General features: G+C 44.4%; 1 protein-coding gene across 1 annotated transcript in view; it reads left to right on the top strand.

Moving 5' to 3' along the window:
- The window catches only part of SATB1 (SATB homeobox 1), a 209,369-nt gene that overhangs the window by 87,092 nt on the left and 97,666 nt on the right, over positions 1-24,611 (top strand). The gene's annotated exons all lie outside the window — the stretch shown is intronic.

Genomic DNA, 24,611 nt, shown 5'->3' with positions numbered 1-24,611 from the left:
CCATCATATCAACATGCTTATTCATCACATATAATGCCCTCGCATATATTCCCTTCAAATATGTTTTACAGGGTCAGCTCCCCTGCAGGCCCTTGCATATAATTTTTTAGAGGGTCAGCTCAGCTGCAGCCCCTCGCATATAATGTTTTAGAGGGTCAGCTCAGCTGCAGGCTCTCGCATATAATTTTTCAGAGGGTCAGCTAAGCTGCAGGCCCTGACATATCATTTTTTAGAGGGTTAGCTCAGCTGCAGGCCCTCGCATATAACTTTTTAGAAGGTCAGCTCACCAGCAGGCCCTCACCTACAATCTTTTACTGGGTCAGCTCACCAGCAGGCCCGCACCTCAAATCTTTTACAGGGTCAGCTCACCAGCAGACCCACACCTCAAATCTTTTGCAGGGTCAGCTCACCATCAGGCCCGCAACTCAAATCTTTTACAGGGTCAGCTCACCTGAAGGCCCTCGCATTTAATTTTTTAGAGGGTCAGCTCACCTGCAGGCCCGCACCACAAATCTTTTACAGGGTCAGCTCACCTGAAGGCCCTCGCATATAATTTTTTTGAAGGTCAGCTCACCTGCAGGCCCTTGTATTTAATTTTTTAGAGGGTCAGCTCACCTGCAGGCCCACACCTAAAATCTTTTACAGGGTCAGCTCACCTGCAGGCCCACACCTAAAATCTTTTACTGGGTCAATAGGTAATGTTTGTGCATGCTGCCTTGCTTGGATGTGGTAGCCGTAGCTGTTTCTCAGGCTCCCCCTCCTGAATCAAACACTGATTCCCCGTTACCCGTAGTTACAATTGTTTGCTCTGACAATAACATCGAAAGTTGATAGGCCAGACATCCGACCTGCGATCGGCCCCAGGTTAACTAGAGTCACCAAAGTGGCAACAGACCCTCATCCATAATGTTTTAGATGGTAAGATCAGCAGGCCCTTGATCCAAATGTTTTTGAGGGTCAACAGCAGGCCATCAATCATAACTTTTCAAGGGTGTGTATGATTCCCTCCTTTATGTGATTTACAGGTTGTATCGGAGTGTCTCTTCCTTGTAATTTTTGCCTGCAATTGCACGTTATATACAAGTAAATATACAGGAAAGAATGTTTCCTAACAATGTTTCCCCAGAATCGATTTTTATTGTTTTGTGCGTATTAATGTCAGTCTGTATAAGTGGCGTACTATTCGGACAACATCGTTCCCAGAAGCGACCTGCGAGTCCAAGATGCATCCAGACATCCTCCCCATGCTGTTACAGATCCATTTCGGTGGTGTTTCCAAAAAATTTCCTTTGAACCAGGCACCCTCCCCTCTTCAGAGCAGGGGGTACCTGGTTTAATGCTCGGGTTCTCCCACTGACTTCCATTATACTGGGGTGCCTGGTCGAGCACCCAAACATCCCGATGTGTTCGGCCCGAGCCTCCAAGCACTACGGTGCCTGATCAACATTAATAATTATTATAAACGGTGGTCCTTTTCTTAGGATTCTGCTCTATTAGCCAGGGTCACTACAAAAAGTGGCTAAAGCATTCAGCATTCAGCTCTTTATCCCCACAGATGATGGACAGATTTGTTGCTATATACGGTAGGAAGCTGCTCAATAATGATTATATTAAGTATATAGGTAGTTTGTACAACCAGTTTATGATGCCATCAGATGACAGCATAATGCTGTTGACAGATTAGCCTTAATTCAATTTAAGGAGGACCTGCCACCTCTCCTGAAATGTCTGTTTTAGTAGATACTTGCATTCCCCATCTAATAAAACTTCTAAAGCATCTATTCTTACGACTCTTTGTTATGCCATTCCTTATTATTCCTGCTAAAAGTTATAATATCCAATCAGTGCCACATTTCCAACTGGTAACAACCAGTTGGACCTTTATTACAGAGTGCTGGCAAGTCATACTTTTCTAGTAGACATAACAGTGACACAATATCAATATAAGAATAGATGCTCCAGTATTGTTCAGACATGGAAATGCGAGTAGTTACTAAAACAGACAGGAGAGGCGACTCTTACATAATCTGCACATACAGTAACTATGCATAAAAATGCTGTTGTGCGGCGTGCTACCATCACAGCGACTCTGACTGATTGGTAAATATTTCTGGAGATAATATTTGGTTCCATCATTATCGTGACAATCCAACATTCTCGGTTGTTTTGTAATAATTAACGTACGCAGTGGAACAGACCTTGCCAAGAAGCCAACTCTTATCATTCCGCGCTCTCCTGATTAATTTTCAGTTTGGATACAGCAAACCATTAATGCAGCAGGGGGCCAGGCAAATTTAAGATGATGTTTTTGAGCAACAGATACATACATGTCAACAAACTGCAATTAATCTTATTACTTAGTGTCTTACCATTGAAGTTTTCCTTTAATACGGCATTTTCCTTCTTCTGAACACATGACACTGGTCTAACGGTAGTGTTTTGTCTGTGATGTGACGTATTTATTGTGAGATATCTGTCCTTATTTGAACTACATAGACAAGATCTAGCTCTCTTAGGAAGCCTCCAGTTTCATTTTGCTTTCACATGCAATCTGTAATCTGCAGGTGCATGACTGCCCACGTCTACAGAACCTTCATGACATCCCCTGATCTGACAGGTAGGCAGCTGTTACTTAGGACATCTCCTCCTGATGATGCACCCTTAGTAAGAATCACATTATAGCACCGCAGATCTGAGATGTGATGGATAACATGCTATCAGTAATAAGAATACCTTGGAATTGTGAAAAATTCAGCACCCTGGGACCAACACTTATCACCTATGGACACCAGCACCTGTCACATCACAATTTTGCTGCAAAACATTGATATTAATGACATTATTAATTATCCGCCGTGCGTTTTCTGTAAATGTAACACTCACACAATTATCTCGTGTAATTAATGTGAACGTAGAAAATGTGAGTTATTTCCAAATGCACTTTGCACAGTATGAAAACTAATAAAACTTGTCAGTACGAATGTTTTATTTTCATTTTTCTGGATTGGAGCTTTTGATTTTGCAGAATTGCTGTGAATCGCTGTCACAACTGTGAACCACTGTAACCTTGCATTTTCTGAAAGAAGAATTTTGTATTTCTCTTAAGAAATACACATAATGAAAATGTAAAAAAATATAAATAAATACATCTCTGGAACTGTCTTGAAATTTGGCAGGCTAGCCAGGTTCCCTCTTTTAAGGCTACTTTCACACTTGCGTTCGGGGCTCCGCTTGCGAGTTCCGTTTGAAGGCTCTTACAAGCGGCCCTGAACGCATCCGTCCAGTCCTAATGCATTCTGAGTGGATGCGGATCCGCTCAGAATGCATCAGTCTGGCAGCGTTTGGCCTCCGCTCAGCAAGCGGACACCTGAACGCTGCTTGCAGCGTTCGGGTGTCCGCCTGGCCGCGCGGAGGCAAACGGATCCGTCCAGACTTACAATGTAAGTCAATGGGGACGGATCTGTTTGTAGTTGACACAATATGGCTCAATCTTCTAAACGGATCCGTCCCCCATTGACTTTCAATGTAAAGTCTGGACGGATCCGTCTGCAGCTACTTTCACACTTAGAATTTTTTCTACAATATAATGCAGACGGATCCGTTCTGAACGGATCCCATCGTCTGCATTATATGAGCGGATCCATCTGGGCAGACCCCAGACGGATCCGCTCTGAACGCAAATGTGAAAGTAGCCTAAACTCATGCCTCATTTCCTTCTTTTTCAGTGTATTAGTGTCTGCCTGCCTTTTATATCCTCCCCTGTCATGTGCTATCTTTAGAAAAGGTGTCCATCATGAAAAAGATGAAAAGTAAAAAAACGTGAGCAGTATAGTACAATGTGAAAAAATAAGTACTATGTTAGTGTTTTTTTTTTTACATTGATGTGACTTCCACATAGGGTCACATCTGGTGACCATGGTAGTCATTCGCTGCCTGATGAAATCCCAAAAGCGCGATAAGCAGCCTCTGTCATGTGATTTTTCAGAAATGTATTGGGGCAAATACAATAATACTGTCTAAAACATAGACAGCATAAAGTTAGACAGTCTAAATGGGCACCAGATTTATCACAGGGGCTCAGGCTGGATGATGAGTTTAGTGCATGGCTAGACACTTTTGACACTTATTGATTGGCTTAGGGCTCACGCACATGGCTGGTTGACGTCCTTGTGCATTCCGTATTTTGCAGAACGGAACAGTTGGCCCCTAATAGAACAGTCCTATCCTTGTGCGTAATCCGGACAATAATAGGACATGTTCTATCCTTTTGCGGAACGGACATACGGAAATACGGAAACGAAACACACATGGAATAACTTCAGTTTTTTTAAGCGGACCCATTGAAATAAATGGTTTCGCATACGGTCCGCAAAAAAGAAACGGAACTTGCACGGAAAGAAAATACGTTTGTGTGTATGAGCCCTTACTTTGTGAAAGAATTACACACCAAAATTTTGGTGCAAATTTTCACCGTAACCTCTGGCTCACACCCCTTTTTAAATACAAATTAGAATTTGTACGGTGCAGTTTTCTGTCCGGTATGGGAACGCAACCAAATGGAACAGAATGCATTCTGGTGCACTCCATTATGTTTAGCCCACTGAAAATGAATGGGGACAAAATCGGAAGCTTTTTCCTCCGGTATTGAGATCCTCTGCCGGATCTCAATACCGGAAAGGAAAAACGCTGATGTGAAAGTAGCCTTCGAGTCTTGCAAGTATGATACTTTTTAGACATCATGCACACGACCGTATGTATTTTGAGGTCTGCAAACAGCGTATCTTCAAAATGCTGATACCGACCTTGCACATCCCGCACTTTCTTTAGTCCCTATTACAGACATGTTATATAATTTGTGGAACAGCTGAACGGTTGTGGACAGCGCATTTTTTTACCTTCCTAATTTTGCAGATCTAACATGTCACTTTATATAGTAATAACTTTAGAATGCTTTTATTTACCCAAGAGGCTCTTAGAATATTTTTTCGTGACACATCATACTTCACGTTCGTGGTAAATTTGAGTTGATAGGTTTACCTTTGTTTATAAAAAAAATCTTAACATTTTAGATTGCAGAAAAAGACAGAACATTTAGAAAAATTCTCTATTTTCACATTTTTTATTTCTCTGCTTTTAAGACAGATAGTGATACTTCTTAAAATAGTTATTTATTAACATTCACCATGTGTCTACTTGATGTCGGCATCATTTAGTAAATTCAATTTTCTTTTTTAGGACGTTAGAAGGCTTAGTATGTTAGAAGAAATTTTTCTAATTTTCAAGAACATTTCCAAAACCAACTTTTTCCAAGGACCAGTTCAGTTCTGAAGTGACTTTGAGGGGCTTACATAATAGAAATCGCCCATAAATGACCCAATTTTAGAAACTAAACCCCTCAAATTATTCAAAACTGATTTAGAAACTTTTTTTTCAACAGCAATTAAAGGGGTTGTCTGAGTTATTTTTTGTTCTTTGTATGTTTCTAACTAGGCAAATGTAAGGACTTTACAATTTACTTACTTTATCTCCAGTTGCTGCTTTCTCAGATTTCACTGAGGGTCACATGACCTGTGATGTCAGCTTCTCTCCCTGCTCAGATGATGTTTCATGGACAAGCCTGAGAGATCAGATGTGTGTCTGTACACCAGACGTCACTGTGCTGGCCACGCCCCCTGCACTGCTGTCTGCTCTCTCCCTGGATTCTTCAGGGAAAACTTTAACCCCTTCAGTTTTCAGACTCAGGGCTGAATGCTTTACTGAGTAGCTGCAGGCAGTGAGGAGAAAAATGCTGGGCATAGGAGCTGACAGACTAGAAGAGTTCTGCTGAGCATTGCACAATAACAGGTAGGTAGAAGATCCTGTGTGTATCAGCAGTGTCATTGTACAGCTGGGACTTGTAGTCCCACACATACAACATGCTGCTGAGTATCCCAGCAGTCAGACATGTCACTCAGGGCAGGACTTGTATTCACTCCCTTTGCAGAGCAGGGGGAGGGGCAGATATTGTTGTTTTTGCAGGTAAACTAAGGGCCAGAAGAGAACCAGGAAAATGAGAAAATATATTTTTTTTGCCTAAAACTTGCTTAGCTTAGTTATATATTGCTGCCCATTTACAGTGGTATATTTTTTTCATAACTCGGACAACCCCTTTAAAGCAAAATGAATGTGAAGTTCTAAAATGTTACTGTTTTGCAGTTTCTATTTTAACCCATTTTTTCCTGTAACATGACAAGGGTTAACAGGGAAACAAATCTCAATATTTATTGCTCTGATTCTGCAGTTTACATAAAGATCCCATATGTGGTCATCGCACACGGAGAGCCATATTGTTTTTGTAGGGCATATTTTGCTGGAATGGTTTTCGGGTACCATGTCACATTTGAAGAGAACCTGAGATACCACTACAGTGGAAACCCCAATAAAGGGACTCTATTTTGGAAACTATACTCCTCAAAGAACTTATAGGGGATTGTACTGAGTAATTTGGCCCCACAAGTGTTTCACAGAAATTCAGAAACGCTTGCCTGTGAAAATGAAAAGTTTAATTTCTTCCAAAAAAATGTTGCATAAGCCCCAAATTTTTCTAATTCTGTAAATTTTTTCATTAGGAGTACAGGAGAAAAAACACCCCACAATGTGTTACCCATTTTCTCCTGATTGTGTCATACAGTGCAGATCTGTGTATGTATAAGTCATACAGTGCAGAGCTGTGTATGTATAAGTCATACAGTGCAGAGCTGTGTATGTACAAGGCATACAGTGCAGAACTGTGTATGTACAAAGCATACAGTGCAGAACTGTCTATCTACAAGGCATACAGTGCAGAGCTGTGTATGTATAAGTCATACAGTGCAGAGCTGCGTATGTACAAGGCATACAGTGCAGAACTGTGTATGTACAACGCATACAGTGCAGAACTGTCTATCTACAAGGCATACAGTGCAAAGCTATGTATGTACAAGGCATACAGGCAGAGCTGTGTATGTACAAAGCATACAGTGCAGAGCTGTGTATGTACAAGGCATACAATGCAGAGCTATGTATGTACAAGGCATACAGTGCAGAGCTGTGTATGTATAAGTCATACAGTGCAGAGCTGTGTATGTATAAGTCATACAGTGCAGAGCTGTGTATGTACAAGGCATACAGTGCAGAACTGTGTATGTACAAAGCATACAGTGCAGAACTGTCTATCTACAAGGCATACAGTGCAGAGCTGTGTATGTATAAGTCATACAGTGCAGAGCTGCGTATGTACAAGGCATACAGTGCAGAACTGTGTATGTACAACGCATACAGTGCAGAACTGTCTATCTACAAGGCATACAGTGCAAAGCTATGTATGTACAAGGCATACAGGCAGAGCTGTGTATGTACAAAGCATACAGTGCAGAGCTGTGTATGTACAAGGCATACAATGCAGAGCTATGTATGTACAAGGCATACAGTGCAGAGCTGTGTATGTATAAGTCATACAGTGCAGAGCTGTGTATGTATAAGTCATACAGTGCAGAGCTGTGTATGTACAAGGCATACAGTGCAGAACTGTCTATCTACAAGGCATACAGTGCAAAGCTATGTATGTACAAGGCATACAGGCAGAGCTGTGTATGTACATGGCATACAGAGCAGAGCTGTGTATGTACAAGGCAAACAGTGCAGAGCTATGTAGAGCAGGCAGAACAGATGTATTTCTAAGGGCTCATTCAGACGGCCGTATGCTATCCGCAAAAATGCGGATCCGTTTTTTTGCGGATTAGATGCTGACCTATTCACTTCTATGGGGCCCTTTTCTATTCCAAGGATCCGCAAAATAAATGAAACATGTCCTATACTTGTCCGTGAAAATCAGGACATGGCCCTATTGAAGTCTATGGGTCAACAAAAATACTGAATGCTATCCGTTTTTTTGCGGATCCGCAAAAAAACGGATAGCATTCAGTATTTTTGCGGACAGCATACGGCCGTCTGAATGAGCCCTAAAGCTCATGAAATGCAGTGAGGAGGACAATGCAGAGCTGTGTGTCTAATGCGTACAGTGCAGAGCTGTGTATGTGTACAATGCATGTAATGCAGAAATATGTGTGTATAGTGTGTATACAGCTTGCAGCACAGATGCATTTCTAAGGGTCCTATTAAATGGGCAGATATTTTTATGAGTGATGATTTAGGGAATCGTTTACATTTAAAAGACATTGGATTACACAGAACAGTAATCTCTGAATATGTTTAGTTGTTTGCCTGTTATTGCGATCGTTTCTTTTTTGCCCCTAGATCTTTTACGCCGCTAACAACTGGCAGATTTCTGATCAGATAGGGGGATGTGGTGGCAACAAAGCACAATCTTTCAGTCAGGCCTATGAAAATGAACGCTTTATCACTCGTTAGTTGATTGCTGCATGTTTTCTGAAATTCTAATGACATTATGAAAGTTCAAACGATAATCGGTGTTTAAAGGGGTATTCTAGTTAGGGGGATAGGCGATAACTATTAGGCCCCACTCACAAGACAATGGGGCCGCCATGCACATGTTGCGGACCACAAACTGCAGGTCGCCAAAACACCAGTTCAAGACTAGTGCAATCTGCATCAAGGTGCAGGCCCTTTGACTTAAATGGGTCCGCGATCCGCAAGATGTGGAGAAAGATAGGACAAGTTCTATCCTTTGCGGCGAGGAGGCATGGACCCAGAAGACCACGGAAGTGCTGCCGCGTGATTGCGGGTCTTTGCATCTGTGCCGCAAAAGCCAGAACTATCTTGCGCTGCATCCTGCGGACCTATTTAAGTCAATGGGTCTGCACTGTAATGCAGAGGGCACTTGGGCAGTGCTGTGTTTTGTAGACCCGTGGTCCACAACACGGGCAGGGTGGCCCCATGGTTGTCTGAGTGGGCCTTTGATTGATGGGAGCCTCACCACTGGAACCCTCACCAATCACAAGAACTTGGGCCCTATACCCTGGAGCGACAGGTCGAGTGTGTCACGCCATTCATTTCCATGTAATAGTGATTCCCTATTCTGTGGATAGAGGAAAACTTGAAATAACTGGAATATCCCTTTAAGGCTCATGAAGCACACATCTCTACAGCCTGCTGATAAGGACATGTTCATAGGCCTCATGATGACGAAGCTGAAGTTGGTTTCTTATTCATCAGTTTCTTACTCACATCGTTTGAATTATGAGGAGAACGTCTTGCCAGTAATAAAATAAGTTGCACTGAGCTGTGCTGGGGTAAATTAAGTTCAAAGCGGCATGAAAACTGAAATGATTGGCACACACTTGGGCATCAAAGTGGGCACAACAGGTTAAATGAATTCTGGCCACTGATCTAACACTGCCGACATACAGAGGGTGGTACCCGACATTTTATTCAGTTAAGTTCAGCCTAGCTCAAACAGGTTCTTCTCACAAGAAATGACATCAAAGTGGGCAGAGAGACCCTTTTCCCTGATTTTAATAAATAAATGGTGTTTTGAATAAATTCAGGTGACTGATCTCACATAGCCAGTATACAGACGGTCGTATGTCACATCATATGCAGTTATGTTCAGTCTGGTTTGAACAGGTTCTGGACACATTAACTGGCATCAAAGTGGGCACACTTGTTTTTACTGATTTGAATAAGTAACTGGTGTTAAATGAATTCATGCCACAGATCTTTAACAAATTACAGAAAGGCATGGAGGTTCTAGATCTGGCATATGATGGACACCAAGTTACCAAGTTGCCCTATTTCCCCCCATCTGTGGCAGAAATATACAACAAAAACTCGGTGAAGAGAGAATTCACCTTCTTGTTCTGACTTCCCATCTCCAGGGAGAAGAGCTGGACCACATGTACCTCACATTCAGCTGAGACATTTTGATGCTGGGGAGCCACTTTGTCTTCCAGTGCTGCCCGCCACCAGGCATGAGAGGGGGGCTCCTCACATCTGGCTGAGAGGCTTTGATGCTGGACAGCCGTCGGCCCTTGGTGAAGCACTCTCCTTTCCAGCGCTGCCCGACACCAGGGAGGAGAGAGGGACTCCTCCCGTCTGGGCGAGATGCATTGATGCTGGGCAGCCGCCAGCCCTCAGTGAAGGATTCTTTCAGCGCTGCCCACGCACCTCATCAGCCCCCTGAACTTTTACACAGTGGAAGAGAGAGGGACTAGGGCAATCATCCAACGAGACAGTCCATCGCTGAACGACCATCGCCAGATAGGTCTGTGGAGAATAAGGCTCACAGGGATCACCATGGGATGCCTACTGCCCAATGCAAGCACTTTTGACATATTTTACACTGATGGCAGAAAGGATGTATCCCTCGGAGTATCATCCAAACCCTTTCACCCACGCATGTCCCTGGGAGCAGTGGAAGTCACTGTCCTCACTGTGGTAGTCAGACATTTAGCTCTCATAGCAGTCCTCTGCCAGCCTCCATCAGGGAGTGACCCATGCTTCCTAGGGCTTGTCACATTTAAAATGCTGAATGGATGAAATCTCCAAGGGACAATTCAGCCCCTGGGGAGGCCATTAGTCCTCTGGACCTATTAGTAAGACTCCAGCCGAGCACTAAGCCCCCAGGGGGTATTAAATCATTGTGCAGAATTTCTCACAAGGATTTGAGAGTGAAGTGTGATGGGAGTAGGCACCCCATACCTCTCTCAAAGTCTGTCAGTACTCCTTTAGTTAGCCAAAAATCCAGGGGGCACCGAGTTGCGCACCATCACCCTGGAAGGCTCGGGGTCAGGAAGAGTGTGGGGCATCACCTTCTGCATGTTGGCAGTGGCCCAAATTCATTTAACCCTTTAAAAACACCAGTTTCTTATTCAAATCAGTAAAAACTGTCCATCTGCCCACGTTGATGCCTGTTATTGTGCCAAGAACCTGTTCGGGCCAGGCCTAACTCAACTGCATGTGATGCAGGGCATCACCTTCTGTATGTTCAAAGTGTGAGATCCATGATCGGAATTGATTTGACCCTGCAAAATTCAAGTCACTGAAAAGTGTCTGTCTGCCCACTTTGATGCCAGTTCTTGTGCCAAGAACCTATTCGGGCCAGGCAAAATTAAACTGCATATGATGATGATGAGTACTGCCCTCTGTACGTTGGCAGTATGAGATCAGTGGCCCACATTAATTTAACCCTTTAAACACGCCAGTAAAAAGTGTCTGCTCACTTTGAAGAGAAATCTTGTGCCAAGAACCGATTCAGGGTAGGCTGACCCCAACTGCATATGATGTGGGGCATCACCCTCTGTATGATCAGTGACACAAATTTATTTAACCCTGTAACAACATATTGTTTATTCAAATCACTGAAACATGTCCGTCTTATCACTTTGATGCCAGTTGTTATGCCAAAAACCTATTCAGGGCAAGCTGAACTGTACTGCATATGATGTGTGGTATCACCCTCTCTGCGTGTGGGCAGTGTGAGATCATTGGCTCCAATTCATTTAACCCTTTAAAACCAGTTACTTATTCAAATCCGTGAAAAGTGTCTGCCCACTTTGATGCCACTTCATGTGCCAAGAACCTATATAGGGCAGGCTGAACTCCCCTTCACCTTCTGTAGGTTGTCAGTTTGAAATCTGCTAACCAAATTCATTTAACCCTTTAAAGACAACAGTTACTTATTCATATCAGTAAAAACAGTTTGATGCTATTAATGAGCGGCATAGGCAATATTCGTTTTTGCAATATTTCGTGAATTTTCTGCATAATATTTGCAATAAATTTGTGAATTCTAGAATTTGTGATCTCGTCATTATTTTTGCGATTGCGCAAATTGGCACTAATGATGCGCATATCTTTTGCGCAATACATGCAACTTCACATTTTATCAGGTCTGAGTAGATATTGCTGATTGGTGCACTAAGTATTGTTGTGACATCACAGCACTATGTCTGTAGCATGTATGTATGGACAGCAGAGAAACAGTAATTCCTATCACACTACCTAACACCCTGCACTCACTGCGTAACTATAGGGGTCGCAGTTGCGACTGTGCCCCTAAGCCAGTGGTGCTCTATAGTTCCCTTAATAAGATGCAGTGCATCTTATAAAGGGAATACTATGAGTGCTTCCATTATGGAATGTGAGCACTGAACATTACTTACCCTTCTTCCTGCTCGCTCTTCCTGGGGCCCGCGCTGCTGTGCCCTGGCTGCCTGCAGCATCAGGACGTACACAGCGTACTCTGACCTGACACTGCAGGAGGTCAGGTGACAGCAGAGAGGGACCTGGGAAGAGATGAGAGCTGGGAAGACAGCCTGACTGGGAGAGGAGCGGCAGAGCAGGAGAGGTAAGTTTTATTTTATAGTCTGATCTGAGGTCAGATTATAGTCTGATTAGGAATCTGAAGGGTCTGATTGAGGGTCTGAACGGTCTGATTTGGGGCCTGAAGGGTATGATTGAGGGTCTAACTGGGGGTCTAATGGGGGTCCAGAGGTCTAATGGGGGTCTTATTGGGTGTCTGGAGGTCTAATTGGGGTCAGATATGGGGGTTTGGAGGTCTAGAGGTTCTGGCCTGAGGTCTAATGGGGGTCTGATTGAGGGTCTACACTGGGGGTCTAGAGAGGTCTAATGGGGTCCGATTGGGGGTCTAGAGGTCTAATGGGGGTCTGATTGGTTGTCTGGAGGTCTAATGGGGGTCTTATATCAAGGTCTAATGGGGGTCTTATATGGAGGTCCAGAGGTTTAACAGGGGTCTCATCTGAGGTCTTATATTGGAGCCGGGTCTGACATAGAGGTCTGATATGGGGTCTGACAGAGGTCTAAAGGGGGTTTGGTCTGAGATGTGGAGGGGGGATCCTCATCTGGGGTTTTATATGGGGGTCTGATCTGAAAGGTAAGGGGGTGTTTTATGTATTGACACACTGTGTGGTACCAGTATTTTCAGGGTGACTGTTTCTGCAGTATAGTATTGGGGTGGGGGGGTAGGATAGAGTATTAAGAAGGTGAGGATGATGGAAAAGTAGGAAAGTAAGATGTCTGTTAAACTCTGCAGAGACAAGACGCGGCTAAAAGAAATCATCATGGCGGTCTAGTCTGAAAGAAGAAGACGAGGAAAGAGAATATCTACATCAGAGGAGACATCACTGAATGTAAGAGGTGCATATGTGGCACTGTATTACCCTATATGTTCTGTGGCGCTGTATGTAATGTGTCGTGGCAGACCAAGGGTCAGTCACGTGATGATCGTTGCCACATGTTTAGGTGAATGACGTTGATGACGTTGACAGAGGAAAATGACAGAGGTCAGCGCATAGTTCAAAATTCTGCCAGGATCCCAAAAAGGGAATGTCCTAGCGCCTTTATTTATACACAGTTCAAAGGGTGTAACCTCTCAAAGTAAAACGTGATTGGTTTCCAGACATTTAAATAATGTCTTCTGATTGGTACACATATAGTACTTCTAATTGGTTAGAACTGAATCCATCTATTGATTGGTTAATATTCTGTAGGCTTTTTAATATTCCACTATTGAGGTAATAGCTAAGACTGTGTTTTTAGCAAGAAATGCATATTTGGTTATTAGCACGCACACGCGCTTATCTTATCTTAACACACACAGATGCTAACATTGTCTTTCAGCTTAATTCTTATTTTTCAGCTGTAAGCTGTCGCCATTTTCTATTGCGCACACAGAGAAATGGAAACATAAAGTCCTTTATAATATCCACTTTCAGAAAAGCTGGATAATTTCTTTAATAAATCTTTTCCAAGTATGTCTTTAAAGGGGTTGTCTGCATTTTTTACCTGTGTGAAGTTGGCACCCCATGTTCTTAAATTTCAAAAATAAATACACCATTCGTTTGTGCTGCGTTTGCGCCGCAAAAATGAACATTTGCGCCGCTTTCGTTTCTGAGATATTGCGCACTTGATTTGCTGAAACCCCGTCCACTTTCCACCCCATGTTTTTAAATTTCAAAAAGAAATACACCATTCGTTTGAGCTGTGTTTGTGCTGGTTTGTGCCGCAAAAATGAACGCTTGTGCTGGTTCGGTTCCTGAGATATTGCGCGTTAGATTTTTATGAAGCCCCGCCCACTTTCCACCCCATGTTCTTAAATTTCAAAAAGAAATACTCCATTCGTTTGTGCTGGTTTGTGCCGCAAAAATGAACATTTGCGCCACTTTCGTTTCTGAGATATTGCGCACTTGATTTGCTGAAACCCCGTCCACTTTCCACCCCATGTTTTTAAATTTCAAAAAGAAATACACCATTCGTTTGTGCAGTGTTTGTGCTGGTTTCTGCCGCATAAATGAACGTTTGCGCCGCTTTGGTTTCCGAGATAATGCGCGCTTGATTTGCTGAAACCCCGCCCACTTTCCACCCCATGTTTTTACATTTCAAAAAGAAATACACCATTTGTTTGTGCTGCGTTTGTGCTGGTTTGTGCCGCAAAAATGAACGTTTGCGCTGCTTTGGTTTCCGAGATATTGCGCGCTTGATTTGTTGAAACCCCGCCCATTTTCCACCCCATGTTCTTAAATTTCAAAAAGAAATACACCATTCGTTTGTGCTGCACTTGTGATGGTTTGTGCCGCAAAAATGAACGTTTGCGCCGCTTTGGTTTCCGAGATAATGCGCGCTTGATTTGTTGAAACCCCGCCCACTTCCCCCCCCATGTTTTTAAATTTCAAAAAGAAATACACCATTCGTTTGGTTTCCGAGATATTGCACGCTTGATTTGCTGAAACCCCGCCCACTTTTCACCCCATGTTCTGAAAATTTCAAAAATAAATACACCATTCGTTTGTGCTGCCTTTGTGCTGCAAAAATGAACGTTTGCGCCGCTTTGGTTTCCGAGATATTGCGTGCTTGATTTGATGAAACCCCTCCCACTTTCCACCCCATGTTTTAACCCTGACTCTAGACCCCCCAGGTGTGCTGCAGCATGCCCCCCTCCCCAACTTTTTTTGGGGCACAAGCATATTATTATTATTTTTTCTGCATACGCTGACTGTGGCCAGGACTCTTAGCGTCCGGCCACTGTTAGCGCATCGCACACCCCACAGCTGATCAACTTCGGACGGTTGATCAGCGAGTTTGAATTTAAGAAAAATTTGGCCTTATTTTATTTTTTTTGTCTGTTAGGTTTAGGGTAAGTTCGCGAACACCCGTCCCCCCACACACGCGCACACCAAATAAAGTTTATCACGCACACACACACTCCCTTATGGCCCGCCGGATGTTCTCGGCTAAGGAGGCATATGCCCAGCTTGCCTCCGAGTCCGATAATCCCAGTGAGGACGAGGATAACCCCACTTAACTTTTGTCATCCGCGTCCTCTTCATCATCTAGCGATGATGATGAGACCCCAAGGCGGCGGACACGCCGCCAGGCGGAGCAAGGGGACCGCCATGCTAGAGACCCTGTGGCCCACACTAGTACGAGAAGCTCTGGGGCTCGTACTAGTTTTCCAGCCCACCAGTTAAGTCCACCAGAGCCCCCTACCGGTGAACTTGTCTGGTATACCCCAGAGCGTTTTGAGCCCATGATTCCTGATTTTGTAGGCCAACCAAGAATCCAGATTTCCACAGTGGGATTCACTGAATACGACTACTTTAGTCTTTTTTTCAGTGACCCCTTTGTGAATCTGATGTTGGAGCAAACGAACCTGTACGCCCCACAGTTCATTGCTCAACATCCTGGCTCCTTTTTGGCTAGGCCCGGTGGCTGGACTCCGGTCTGTGCAGCCAAGATGAGGACGTTTTGGGGCCTCGTGCTGCATATGGGCCTAGTCAAGAAACCTAGTGTCAGGCATTACTGGAGTGGGGACGTCCTCTACCAGACCCCACTTTACAGTACGGCCATGACACGTACCCGGTTTGAGGCCATCCGGAAATGCCTGCATTATGCAGATAATGCAGCATGTCCCCCCCAAGGTGATCCTGCCTATGACCGCCTGTCAGTGTCGGACTGGGGTACCTAGGGCCCACCAGTAAAATTTATTTTGGGGGCCCACCGTACGGATAAATTCAAATATAATAAATAATCTAACAAGTTTTTATTATGAACATAGGCTGGTTCAGGTGCTGTACATTGAATATATGTATGTAGTACAGTAAGTCTACTGTGTTATGTGCCACTTTTATGCAGGAGATAGTAGACTAGGGGCCCACCTTGCTCAGGTGCCCACCGGGGGATTCCCCTGTGCACCTATGGGCCAGTCCGAGCATGCCGCCTGTACAAAATTCAGGCCGGTCATCGATCACTTTTGAGCCAATTATGTGCAGGCCTATGTACCTGGAAGGGAGGTTGCGGTTGATGAGTCTCTCATTGCTTTCAAGGGGAGACTCATTTTCCGCCAGTATGTTCTCTCTAAGCGGGGGAGGTATGGCGTGAAGCTGTACAAACTTTGTGAGAGTACCTCAGGGTACACTTACAGTACAAGTTTCGTGTGTACGAGGGGCGAGATTCCCGTATTCAACCCCCAGAATGTCTCCCCACTCTGGGTGTTAGCGGGAAACTTGTGTGGGACCTTATGCACCCACTGCTAGATAAGGGTTACCACCTGTACGTGAATAACTTTTATACTAGTATGCCCTTGTTCCAGTCCCTCGCCGCCAGTTCCACGTCCGCTTGTGAGACCGTGCGGAAAAATCAACGGAGCCTCCCTACCCACCCCCTCCAGGTACCTATCCCCAGGGGTGCGACCCGTGCCCTTACCAGTGGAAACCTGTTGCTGGTCAGCTATAAGGACAAGAGGGATGTCCTTGTACTGTCCACAATTCACGGTAACAGCATCACCCCTGTCCCTGTGTGAAGTACCGCGGCAACGGTCCTCAAGCCCGATTGCATCTTCGACTGCAATTTGTATATTGGAGGAGTTGATCTATCTGATCAAGTCCTCAAGCCATATAAAGCCATGCGCAAAACCCGGGCATGGTACAAAAAAGTTGCGGTCTGCTTGGTGCAGGTTGCCTTGTACAACTCTTTTGTGCTGTCCCAACACAGGGACATTCCTTCAGTTCTATGAGGCAGTCCTCAAGGACCTGATCTTTTCTGACTGGGAAAGAGCAGGCCGGAGTACCTCGGGAACTGGAGGCGCCCGGATCGTCCCTGGCCAACACTTTCCAGGTGTGGTCTCACATACTGGAAAGAAGGGACTGACCCAAAAAAGGTGCAGAGTGTGTCACAGGAAGGGGATACGGAAGGACACCACTACTCAGTGTGACAGATGCCCGATCATCCGGGCCTCTGCATTATTGGTTGCTTCAGGGAGTACCACACTTTCATGGAGTACTAAATTTATGTTACCCTTCCCCAATTTAGCCACTGACAATCGGATAAAAAACTATGGTTCTCAGACTTGAGACACTAAAACAAAAACAAAAAATTTTCAAAAAAATTTAGTAAAAATAAAATAAAATAAAAAAAGTTGACATATTAGGTATCGCCACGTCCGTAAGAATCTGCTCTATAAAAATACCCCATGACCTAACCCCTCAGATGAACATGGTCAAAAAATAAACTAAAAACGGTACAAAAAAAGTTGCAGATTCTTACAGATGCGGCGATACCTAATTTGTCAACTTTTTTTATTTATCTACTCTATGGAAGTGTGGTACTCCCTGAAGCAACCAATAATGCAGAGGCCCGAATGCACCTTTTTTGGGTCCGCCCTTCTTTCCAGTATGGGGGACTAGTGTTGAGCGCGAATATTCGAAAAGCGAATTTTTTTCGCGATTTCGCGAATATTTCTAATATAGTGCTATATATTCGTAAAAACGAATATTCGTTTTTTTGTTTTTTTTTCCACAAAATTACAGTACACATATAATTGATTGTGAAAATCAGGGATTTGAGCAGCTCTCACCTGCCAAGGATTCCACTAGTATAGCGCGGACCGGCTCCTTCACCCGAAGTAGGAGAAATATAGATATAAAGAAAAAAAGGATTGGTTGGTCCAGCTTGTATTCGTGGTAATCCAAAGCTTTATTCAATATTCAGTAAAATCCAGGTACAGGAATGCAGGTCTACATGTTTCAGGCACAATAAAATCCTAGCCCTTAGGATCCATTCACACGTCCGTTGTTTGTTTCCTGATCTGTTCAGTTTTTTGCTGAACAGATCTGGACCAGATCTGGAACCCATTCATTTCCAATAGGTCCTGAAAAAAAATGGACAGCACAATGTCAGATTTTTTTTCAGGACCCATTGAAAATGAATGGGTCCAGATCTGGTCCAGATCTGTTCAGCAAAAAACGGAACAGATCAGGAAAGAAAAAACGGACGTGTGAATGGACCCTTACTCATGACCATATAATTGATTGTTTCCCAAAGGTCCAACAGCTCAGATCTTACTCACATTGCCTAAAAAGTGATTGAGGCGCGAATCTTCGTAAGGCGATTTTATTAGCGCACATGCGAATATCGGCACGTCCCAGAACAGAGGCAAAGGGCTTTGCATTCATACATTAGTGAATTGAGTTGCGAATCTTCGTAAGGCGATTTTATTAGCGCACATGCGAATATCTACACTTGTCCCAGAACAGAGGCAAAGGGCTTTGCATTCTTACATTAGTGATTGAATTGAGCTGCGAATCTTCGTGAGGCGATTTTATTAACGCAAATGCGAATATCTACACTTGTCCCCAGAACAGAGAGGCAAAGGCCTGTGCATTCATATAGTATAGCACCATATTCGCGAATACGTAGAACTTCGTAAAATTCGATTTACGAATATTCGTATTTTTTATTTTACTTTCCACCTTACAGATGACATTGATCTGTACTCTGTCAACTACTGTCATCACCCCCCACTGTATCTCGATTGATTCCCAAAAGTCCAAAAGCTCAGATCTTACTCACAGTGCCTAGAAAGTGATTGAGGCGCGAATATTCGTAAGGCGATTTTATTAGCGCACATGCGAATATCGGCACTTGTCCCAGAACAGAGGCAAAGGGCTTTGCATTCTTACATTAGTGATTGAATTGAGCTGCGAATCTTCGTGAGGCGATTTTATTAACGCAAATGCGAATATCTACACTTGTCCCCAGAACAGAGAGGCAAAGGCCTGTGCATTCATATAGTATAGCACCATATTCGCGAATACTTCGAACTTCGTAAAATTCGATTTACGAATATTCGTATTTTTTATTTTAGTTTCCACCTTACAGATTACATTGATCTGTACTCTGTCAACTACTGTCATCACCCCCCACTGTATCTCGATTGATTCACAAAAGTCCAAAAGCTCAGATCTTACTCACATTGCCTAGAAAGTGATTGAGGCGCGAATCTTTGTAAGGCGATTTTATTAGCGCACAGGCGAATATCGGCACTTGTCCCAGAACAGAGGCAAAGGGCTTTGCATTCTTACATTAGTGATTGAATTGAGTTGCGAATCTTCGTAAGGCGATTTCATTAGCGCACATGCGAATTTTGCATCTCATAATATGTATTATGCAATGCGAAAATTCAAATTATCGCATATGCGAAATAATAACGAATTCGAATATTCGCGAATATTTTACGAATATTCTTTTGAATATTCGCGAATTCGAATATGGGACATGCCGCTCAACACTATGGGGTACCACACCTGGAAAGTGTTGGCCAGGGACGATCGGGCGCCTCCAGTTCCCGAGGTACTCTGGCCTGCTCTTTCCCGGTCAGAAAAGATCAGGTCCTTGAGGACTGCCTCATAGAACTGAAGGAATGTCCCTGTGTTGCCAGTGCTCCGGGACAGCACAAAAGAGTTGTACAAGGCAACCTGCACCAAGCAGACCGCAACTTTTTTATACCATGCCCGGGTTTTGCGCATGGCATTGTATGGCTTGAGGACTCGATCAGGGAGATCAACTCCTCCCATATACCGATTGTAGTCGACGATGCAATCGGGCTTGAGGACCGTTGCCACGGTACCTCGCACAGGGACAGGGGTGATGCCGTTACCGTGAATTGTGGACAGTACAAAGACATCCCTCTTGTCCTTATATCTGACCAGCAACAGGTCTCCACTGGTAAGTACACGGGTCGCACCCCTGGGGATATGTACCTGGAAGGGGTGGGTAGGGAGGCTGCGTTGATTTTTCCGCACGGCGGACGTGGATCTGGCGGCGAGAGACTGGAACAAGGGGATACTAGTATAAAAGTTATCCACGTAAAGGTGGTAACCCTTATCTAGCAGTGGGTGCATAAGGTCCCACACAAGCATCCCGCTAACACCCAGAGTGGGGGGACATTCTGGGGGTTGAATACGGGAATCTCGCCCCTCGTACACACGAAACTTGTAAGTGCACCCTGAGGTACTCTCACAAAGTTTGTACAGCTTCATGCCATACCTCCCCCGCTTAGAGGGAACATACTGGCGGAAATGTGTCTCCCCTTGAAAGCAATGAGAGACTCATCAACCACGACTTCCCTTCCAGGTACATAGACCTGCGCAAATTTGGCCCCAAAGTGATCGATGACCGGCCTGATTTTGTACGGCCGGTCATAGGCAGGATCACCTTGGGGTCTGGTAGAGGACGTCCCCACTCCAGTAATGCCTGACACTAGGTTTCTTGACTAGGCCCATATGCAGCACGAGGCCCCAAAACGTCCTCATCTTGGCTGCACAGACCGGAGTCCAGCCACCGGGCCTAGCCAAAAAGGAGCCCGGATGTTGAGCAATGAACTGTGGGGCGTACAGGTTCGTCTGCTCCAACATCAGATTCACAAAGGGGTCACTGAAAAAAAAAGATTAAAGTAGTCGTATTCAGTGAAGCCCACTGTGGAAATCTGGATTCTTGGTTGGCCTACAAAATCAGGAATAACGGGCTCAAAACGTTCTGGAGTATACCAGACAAGTTCACCGGTAGGGGGCTCCGATGGACTTAACTGGTGGGCCGGAAAACTAGTACGAGCCCCTGAGCTGCTCGTACTAGGGTGGGCCACAGGGTCCCTAGCATGGCGGTCCCCTTGCTCCGCCTGGCGGCGTCTCAGCCGCCTTGGGGTCTCATCATCATCGCTAGACGATAAGGAGGACACGGAGGACAAAAGGAAAGTGGGGTCATCCTCGTCCTCACTGGGGCTCTCGGACTCGGAGGCAAGCTGGGCATATGCCTTCTTAGCAGAGAACATCGGGCGGGCCATAGGGGAGTCTGAGTGTGCGTGATAAATTTTATTTGGTGTGCGCGTGTGTGGGGGGACGGGTGTTCGCGAACTTACCCTAAACCTAACAGATGAAAAAAAGATAAAGAAAAAAAGGCCCAAAAATGTGAATTTTTTATTCAAACTCGCTGATCAACCGTCCGAAGTTGATCAGCGGTGGGGTGTGCGATGCGCTAACAGTGGCCGGATGCTAAGAGTCCTGGCCACAGTCAGCGTACGCAGAATTTTTTGTAATAATATGCTTGTGCCCCAAAAAAAAGTTGGGGGGGGGGGGGCGGGAGGGGGGCAAGCTGCAGCACACCTGGGGGGTCTAGAGTCAGGGTTAAAAACATGGGGTGGAAAGTGGGAGGGGTTTCATAAAATCAAGCACACAATATCTCGGAAACCAAAGCGGCGCAAACGTTCATTTTTGCAGCACAAACCAGCATAAACACAGCACAAACGAATGGTGTATTTATTTTTTAAATTTAAGAACATGGGGTGGAAAGTGGGCGGGGTTTCAGCAAATCAAGCGCGCAATATCTCGGAAACCAAAGCGGCGCAAAAGTTCATTTTTGCGGCACAAACGAATGGTGTATTTCTTTTTGAAATTAAAAAACATGGGGTGGAAAGTGGGCGGGGTTTCAACAAATCAAGCGCGCAATATCTTGGAAACCTAAGTGGCACAAACGTTCATTTTTGTGGCACAAACCAGCACAAATGCAGCACAAACGAATTGTGTATTTCTTTTTGAAATTTAAGAACATGGGGTGGAAAATGGGCGGGGTTTCAGCAAATCAAGAGCGCAATATCTCGGAAACCAAAGCGGCGCAAACGTTCATTTTTGCGGCACAAACGAATGGTGTATTTCTTTTTGATATTTAAGAACATGGGGTGGAAAATGGGCGGGGTTTCAGCAAATCAAGGGTGCAATATCTCGGAAACCAAAGCGGCGCAAACGTTCATTTTTGCGGCACAAACCAGCACAAACGAATGGTGTATTTCTTTTTGATATTTAAAGGGAACCAGTCACCTGGATTTGAGGTATAGAGCTGAGGACATGGGTTGCTAGATGGCCGCTAGCACATCCACAATACCCAGTCCCCATAGCTCTGTGTGCTTTTATTGTGCAAAAAAAACGATTTGATACATATGCAAATTAACATAAAAGAGTCATATCTTACTTGTGTGACCAGAGAAGAGTCATATTTTCAAGCTCTGACTCATCTCAGGTTAATTTGAATATGTATTAAATCAGTTTTTATACACAATAAAAGCACACAGAGCTATGGGGACTGGGTATTGCGTATGTGCTAGCGGCCATCTAGCAACCCATGTCCTCAGCTCTATACCCAAAATCCTGGTGACAGGTTCCCTTTAAGAACATGGGGTGGAAAATGGGCGGGGTTTCAGCAAATCAAGGGTGCAATATCTCGGAAACCAAAGCAGCCCAAACGTTCATTTTTGCAGCACAAACCAGCATAAACGCAGCACAAACGAATGGTGCATTTCTTTTTGAAATTTAAGAACATGTGGTGGAAAATGGGCGGGGCTTCATAAAAATCTATTGCGCAATATCTCAACCGGAACAAACGTTCATTTTTGCGACACAAACGCATGGTGTATTTCTTTTTGAAATTTAAGAACATGGGGTGCCAACTTCACACAGGTGCATTTTTTCCATATGAGCGCTGCCTTCTCTCCTCTTTTCACCTGCTCATCACTGCAATTGCAGCGGCGAGCAGGCAAACAGCAGAGAAAGCAGCTCTCATATGAGCCCTGCCCTCTCTTAAAACAGCTGATCGTGGGGGTGCCCGCCGGTCTGATATTGATGACCTATCTTGAGGATAGGTCATCAGTAGTAAAAAGAAGACAACAGGCTTCAGGCAGCAGAAAGGCTAGGTGCACCCCTGCCCCTTGCCATTAAGCACTGAGGAAAGGTGGGGGCCCAAGCTGAATTCTTGCACCAGGGCCCATGAGCCTTTAGCTACACGCCCTGCCTGCACTGGAACCTATCAGCTACACTATGGGCCAGATTTATCATTAGCTCAGGTCAGAATAATGGAGTGAAAAAGTCCCAAACACTAAAACTGCGCACAAATTTGCGACTTTTTTCTGCTCTGCACTATGCTCGCCAGTTTTCTGAAAGTGGGCGTGTTTTCTTATGTAAATGAATCTCTAGACAGATTTACTATTGGGACTATTTAAAAAGTCGCTAAAAAGTCGCAATTTCACTCCAGTGAGGACCATGCTTATCTTATGAGACTTTTTAATAGAACATGCGACTTTTTCATAAAAACATGCAACTTTTTCGTAAAGATGTGCGACTTTTGTAAAGCTGCTTACTGACGGATAAACTGCTACCGTCAAACCACATTTATTACAGTCTTAAAGGGCCGATCATAAATCTGACTTGGCTAAAACTGACTTTAGCCATATGTTAAAGTGGAGCGAGCTGTCAGAGTCATGATAAATCTGGCCCTATATCACTATCTAACCTACACTGACTATCTCCCACTATCTGTATTATATATATGAGCTAACTAACTATCTAATGTAATTGGATAAGGAATAGGATCCAGGTGAAAGCACGGAGCACAGCAATGTCACTGCTCTCTCTCTCAGAACTGCAGAAAATGGCTGCTGGGGAGGTTCTTATGTAGTAAGGGGTAACTTTCCCATTGGTTGCTAGGGATGTTGCTAAGCTCTGACAAAGACATTCCAGCCTTCTCATTGGCCCACAAAGAAGGGAGGTTACTGATGAAAAAAAAAATCTCAAATATTCACGATTACGAATATATATTCACTATATTCTACATCTTCACGAATTCTCGAAGTGACGATATTCGCGCTAAAAATGTGTGATTAGAATATTCGCGATCAACACTATTCGACGCCTGTTCTTGTGCCAAGAACCTGTTCGGGCCAGGCTGAACTAAAATGCATATGATGTGGGGCATCACCCTCTGTATGTTCAAAGTGTGAGATCTGTGGCCAGAATTGATTTAACCCTGTAAAAACATGTTACTTATTCAACTCACTGAAAAGTGTCCGTAAGGGGTGCACCACCAATGAGGTGAGGTGATTGCCTCAGGCAGCACCAGGAAGGGGCAAGAGGGGGCAGCGGAAGGGGGTTATCTGTTTCTGCGGTATAGTAATGGGAAGAACCATGGGCACAGTATGTGGCGCTGTATTATCCTATATGTTTTGTAGCTCTGTATGTAGTAATATTTTCCAAGTATATCTTTAACAGTAGGGCTGGAGGGAAGGGGTTAGGTTAAGAAATTGGCATTGGGGGGTAGGGGCGCCGTTTCAGTTTTCGCCACAGGCAGCAGAAAGGCTACGTTACACCCCTGGTGCCCGTCTGCCCACTTTTATGCCAGTTCTTGTGGAAAGAAGCAGTTCATTTCAGGCTAGGCTGAACTCAACTGCATATGATGAGGGCTAAACCACCCTCAGCCCAAATTAATTTAACCCATTAAAGGACACTCTGTAGTGCCCACTTTGGTGCCCATTGGTGTGCCATTTGCTTCCTTTTTGA

The sequence above is a fragment of the Bufo gargarizans genome, chromosome 5 (genome assembly GCF_014858855.1).
Source record: "Bufo gargarizans isolate SCDJY-AF-19 chromosome 5, ASM1485885v1, whole genome shotgun sequence".
In the NCBI taxonomy this organism is placed as follows: Eukaryota; Metazoa; Chordata; class Amphibia; order Anura; family Bufonidae; genus Bufo; species Bufo gargarizans.
This window is presented reverse-complemented; position numbering and strand designations above follow the sequence as displayed.